This window comes from Semicossyphus pulcher, unplaced genomic scaffold (genome assembly GCF_022749685.1).
Source record: "Semicossyphus pulcher isolate SPU_LCO1_2020_fin unplaced genomic scaffold, fSemPul1.0.p SCAF_16, whole genome shotgun sequence".
Classification (NCBI taxonomy): domain Eukaryota; kingdom Metazoa; phylum Chordata; class Actinopteri; order Labriformes; family Labridae; genus Semicossyphus; species Semicossyphus pulcher.
In genome coordinates this window covers 23153055-23159054 of record NW_027211670.1, presented here as the reverse complement: position 1 = coordinate 23159054, position 6000 = coordinate 23153055, and positions in this window count along the sequence as shown.

Below are 6000 nucleotides of genomic sequence, written 5' to 3'. Positions count from 1 at the left end.
CTGTTTTTTGGCATTAAAAATAAACTTTTGATTATTGTTGCATCTCTAATATTTACTGTTTATTGTATATTTGCTGTGCTGTGTGTACACAAGTTGTTATAAAAGTAGAGGGAAGCAGTTGGTGTCTTTAATGCTTCAGACAATGGTGTTAAAATGCTTGTGATAAGCAGCGAAGGAATACATCTGTGATGCAGCTTCTGCTTGGAAATTTTCCACGCTTCAACATATTATCTGCTGAGGTAATGAATAACTCTGTGCAAAGAGATGCTTATAAAACCCTTCAATTAGAATTTTGGCCCAGGCCCAACTCCCACTATGGCCACTCTGCTCTTCCAACATGCTCCGTATATAGGTCAGCATTTCATCTCTGTAGGGAAAAAAATCCACGAGTGCAGAATGGTTTGACCTTTTTTAATACCCCGTCAGAGAGGGTTTAAAGCTCCGTCCTCGCTGCTGTTGCAAATAACATTTTTACTAGGATTCCTTTTTTTAGGTAAACAAGGGTATGCGATGATGTTAAACTCCTCCTCCTCTTGAAAAGACCTGAATTAGCAGCCGGGTAAATAGTTGGCTTTGCAGAAAGAAAAAAAAAAGCTGGTGTTTTTATTGCTCCCTGTTTTGTAATCTGTCACGCTTGAGGAAACTCGGATGGACTTGTTCCAACTCCTGACGATTTGGCAAGCTGCTACAAAAACTCCACCTCTTGATCTTTGTATTTTTTTTTTATTGACACAAGAGTTAAAGCCACCTCACATGCCAGACACCTACAGTTACCTCTGCTGCAAAATAGCTGCATAATTACCAGACCAAAATAAAGCCCTCTGGTTATACAGTTGGCCTTTAGAATAGAAACACTGAGGTTTCATTGAGCCCGAGGTATTTCTCTCCAGACAGCGTGGAATTAGTGTTAAGAGTGAATTAGCTTGTTGTTCGCCTGTTCTACAGCAACATGTCTCGCCTGACCTTGGCCCACAGCCTGGTTAGATAATCTAAGGTACTGCTTAATCAACTTTACCCATCATGGCTTTTAGCCCAAAGAAACTAAACTGTGTCTCAACCATTCATGCTTTAGCTTGAGCTAACTAGTTAAACCGTTTGTCCATTATGTCTGTGAAGGTTCCGTCATCCAAGTCATGGTAACTCTAACACAAAAGGCAACTGGACCTTGGTTGAAGTATAAGAAGAACTTCAACCAAGTCCAGTTGCCTTTTGGATTAAGCTTAGAACGTTTGTCCATTCGTTTTAGCGAGCAATTTTAACCCTTTACCATTAGCTTTGAGCTAACTCATTTGACAGTTTATCCATTAGCTTAAGCAAACTATTTCAACTCTCCATTAGTTTTACCTAATTGTTTCAACTGTGTATCCATTTGTTTTAGCTAACCAACTTCATTCATTATGTTTAGCCTTCAATTTGAACCCTTTATCTTTAAGCTTTGGCTAACTATTTCAACCCTTTTAACCATTAGTTTTAGCTGTCCCTTTGTTTATATATATTTGAACCCTGTATCTATTTCAACCGTTTATACGTTAGCTTGAGTTAACTCTTTCAACTGTTAATCTGTTAGTTTTAGCTCACTATTTCAACAGTTAATCCCTTAGCTTTGGCTAAGTATTTCAACCATTTATCCATGAGCTTAAGCTAACTATTTCAACTGTTTTAACCATTAGTTTTAGCTAGATCTTCCAACTGTTTATACCTTTGTTCTAGCCTTCAATTTTAAGCCTTTATCTATTAGCTTTAGCTGACTTTTTCATCCCTCTTATCTATAAGCTTTGGCTAACTATTCCATACATTTATTCATTATCTTGAGCTAACTATTTTAACAGTTAATCCTTAATCTTAGCCAAGTATTTCAACTGTCTGTCTATTAGTTTTAGCTAACTGAGTCAACCATTTATCTGTTAGTTTTAGCCAGTTTGCTTCTAGCTTTAACTGTTTTAACTATAAATATATGTACCATAGTCAGTATGGTTGTTACATATGTCGAATCACCACATTATTTATACGGTTTTGTAGGCCTATATGATATTTTAAAATCAATAAGTAAATTCCTTTGTACTCCATGCTTCCTCTGATAATAGCAGCAGACTTGCTGTAAGTCGTCTGTCCTGTAATTCATAGCAAGCTTCTTCATGAGTAGATTAAGGTCACATGGTTTTCACAGTGGTTGAGTCACAACCCCGTCTGACTCGGGGCAGGTGTGTATGTGTGTGTTAAATATTCCCCTGGCTGAAGAGGTAGACTTTGGTTTATGTTATGACTGTCTGTGAGGTTAAAGATCACTTCAGAGTTTAGCTGGGCGTCTTTGAAGTGTGACTGACAGTGAAGCGCTCTCACCGGGCCTCTCTGTTTCCGCCCACGAAGCATTTTTCTGTTTAAGGAAACTGACACAACATCCAACCCTCTTCCAAAGAAAGATGGAATCAGTTGTAGGCCAACGGATTTTTTCTTTCACCAGATTATTTTTAGTGCGTTACTTCATACTGAAAGTTGGCCGTCTCTCAGATCAGGTCATCAGCGTGAAGAGTAGTAAGTGTGAGAATGGTCAAACTGCCATTATATTACAAATGCATGCCAAAGATTCTTGTGAAAAATCTCCCTTTGTCTCCTCGTCTTGGTTACTTTCACACGTTCCTGCACGTTCACATGTTGCACACTTGTCGCTTAAACGTGAGAACAGAAATTGCTGTGATGAAAAAAGGTGATTTAATTTCTTCCATGTTCTTTATCCCTGTGGCTATTTGGACATAATTTATCAGATGCAGCAGCAGCGTTATCCGCAAGAGCAGCACTTTAGACGCATGATTCACCTGAAACCTGTTGCTAAAAGGGGGCAAAGTGACCTTTTTAATTCCATAGAAACTCTGCAGGCTTCACGCTGTCCATATGGATTTAACCTTTTAAACCTGTTATTACAAAGTCATGCTGTGCAGCCCGGCTAAAGCCCACATGTCAGAGATTTGCTCCTCATATGTGCAGATTTGATGCTTTTCTGTGTAATATTGGAAAGTAAACTGCAGATATATTTAAATATTGCAGCTTGGGATGTTTGAAATTAAAAGAGGCAGTTTAAAAATATTTTCAGACCTTTTATCAGCCTGGGAACCAGATGAATCCGCAAGTTCGTGTTTTATTTGCTTTGGCAGAGTCCGGCTCTCCTCCTGTTTAGACTTATTTTGAGCAGACCCGGCCCGAGTTCGAGCCAATCGCAACCGTTCTTTAATATGTGTGGGTTAAAAAACATGGGCTGTGACGTAGATAATGCTCATTTGAAATTGAAAATTAGTGGAGAGGTTTGAGGCTGAACACTTTAAAGACCCTCTCCAGGGAAAATCCAGTGTTTAACCTTGTAAACATCTCCATGTGGTGTTCTTCATGAGCTACAAGACGTATCAGGGACAACATGAGCAGTCATCTCCACGGCTGGGCCTGTCTGCTTTTAAACTGCAGTGTACCAAGGACAGGCTGAACAACACGTGTTCAGATTGGCAGGGTTTGTGATGTCACAAACCTAAGGAGCTAATCCCGTTAATGGACGGGGTGACGCTATGCGTATCATTATGTGTAACCTATGGCAACCACTCTGGCGATGCGCGAGCCAGCTGTAACCGTCATTGTAATTTTTGCAAACTCACTGCTGACTGACGTTAACGTTACAACTACTAATAACTACATTTCAAGCTAGCCATGTTTCAACAAGTTGCCACTAAACGACGGCAGAGACGTGTTTTGCTTTCACGACAGAGGGGGCGGTCGGGAATTTGAACTATGCAGATTCAGGCATTTTTAATGAGGGAGGAGGAGGAGATGTCTTGGGAGGATTTTTACAAGGTGGTTAAACATATTCTGCAGAAATAAACACATCAGACACAATTTATTATTTCAAGCAGAGCATTTTATACGTCTTAAAACACGACTGGAGCTGCTCTTTAACGACAAACAGCAGATGTACGATGAGATGAATCATCAGTTGCAGATTTAAATGTTGAATTCTGTTCTGATTTTCCAACCTGAAAGTTGCTGAAAAGGAGGATAAAATGGGACCATAGAGGGTTATGCATGTAATTCAAATGCCGTTGGTTGTTTTTCAAATCAGGCGTCACATTTGTTTAAATCTTTTGAATTCATTCTTTGGAATGATTTTTAATTTGTTCAGGGTCTTATTTGTGTGAGAGGTGTTTACTGAATTGATGAATGGTAAATTAGTTCAGCTGGAGGTGTGAAAGGAGCAAATAATCACACTAAATAACGGCTGTCGTGCTGGCAGTGTTCCCTAAAAATAGAATCATAATTGAATTTGTGTAGAGAAAGCCGCACGAGGGAATTCTGTGGCGTCTGAACACTCTAAAATTAAAAACTACTCTCTACTAAAAGCAATCATTCAGACGGACTAAGTCCACCATCCTGCACATAACCTAGATATGGTGATCCAATTCTTTCTGCAGCATTCTCGCAGCCGTTTATTCCCTGGCTTTAGTTATTTCACCTGAGCCAGGGCGAGCGTTTCATCCGTACCTGTTAGTGTTGCCAACCCAGTGCAGGGATGGAGAGCGCCACACTGGGAGGTCCAGAATGCAGACTTAATGCCAAACGCCCTGAGGCTGTGTTTGTGTGTGTGCGTGTGCGTGCGTGTGCATGGGTTTGTCTTTGAAAAAGCATCAAGAGACTCGCTGATTTGGCAGCTTTGCACATTCCTCATCTGAGATATCTCAACCGCAGCCAATCAAACAGAAATCTGGCGTACAGTAGACACTAAGTTGATTCAGTTTCTCGCTGATATTGAAAGGACCTCCTCTGCTTTTGCCCACATGCATGTGTTGGCATGTTAAAAGAGCTGTTTATGTGTGTGTGTGTGTGTGTGTGCAGGGCCGCTGTGTACTTCTGCAGAGTCCCCATGTATTCGGAGTAGAGGACGGACTCGTGTTTCCTTCGACGTAGCTGGCCCGGATAGCAGGAAACTCAATAGGCAAAGTGTGAGGCCAGCACCCTGTGATTAGTGTACAGCACCCCCCCCGCGTCCCCGTCCCCCTTCACAGGGAAGTTCAGGGAGTTTGCATGCAGCCGCTCGTACAGTTTTATACATGTATGTGCATAAACACCACTAGAAGCACATCTGATAACCACACACATCATGTTCATGACACATGCACGCTGCTATTCTTAGTTTAGATGTAATCTCAGGCGTTTACAGGTTGTACCCTGTGAGGAACATGTGTTGCATTTGATACTTAGCACGTTACTATACGTTAGGGTATACACAGAAACACTTAGAGTGTTTGTACGGCCCTGTCTCAACTGTCTGAGATAAGTGTTTCATGCTGTGCATACAGCTGTTTGACTTAAAGGCCTCACATCTTTTGAATGGACATTCTCGAATTTAATGGGTTTCACATTTTTACCGTGTTTTTTCCAGAATGTTTTAAAAGGTCGCCTCTGAAACGGGCCGTTCAGAACAGCTGCAGGTTCCTACGCAGAACCTTGCTTTCACTGAAATCGACCAATCGTCATTCACCGCCGTTCACCGCCATTTTGCACGAGCTTGTAGTCGAGTCGTCAGGATCTCAACTCACCATTCCGACACCTCCTGCCGATTCTGCATCGTGCATATAAGGCCGAATAACCGATCCTAGAGCAGCCATGTTTTCAACTTTGGAGTGACACGTGGGGGAGGGGCTACGCGGTCACTCTAAATACTGTCAGCCAATCGTGGCTAAGGTCTGACCTTTTGAATGGTAGAACGGCTTGTTGGTTTCAGGAGGAAGGAGAGGCTCAGAAAATAATTGGATTAAAATAAGTTTACAGTTTTTAAAACGAAGCAAACTTTGCCGTGATTCAAAAACACATTTGAATAATAGAAAATGGATTGCTGAAATATGTCCCCCTTTAATGCAAGATGACACCGAGTGGAAGAACAGTCCTTTATCACTAGAACAACTTCCTGTTTGAAAGCAATTATTCGTCATGCTTGTCGTTAATTACAAGAAAACCTCTCAACTT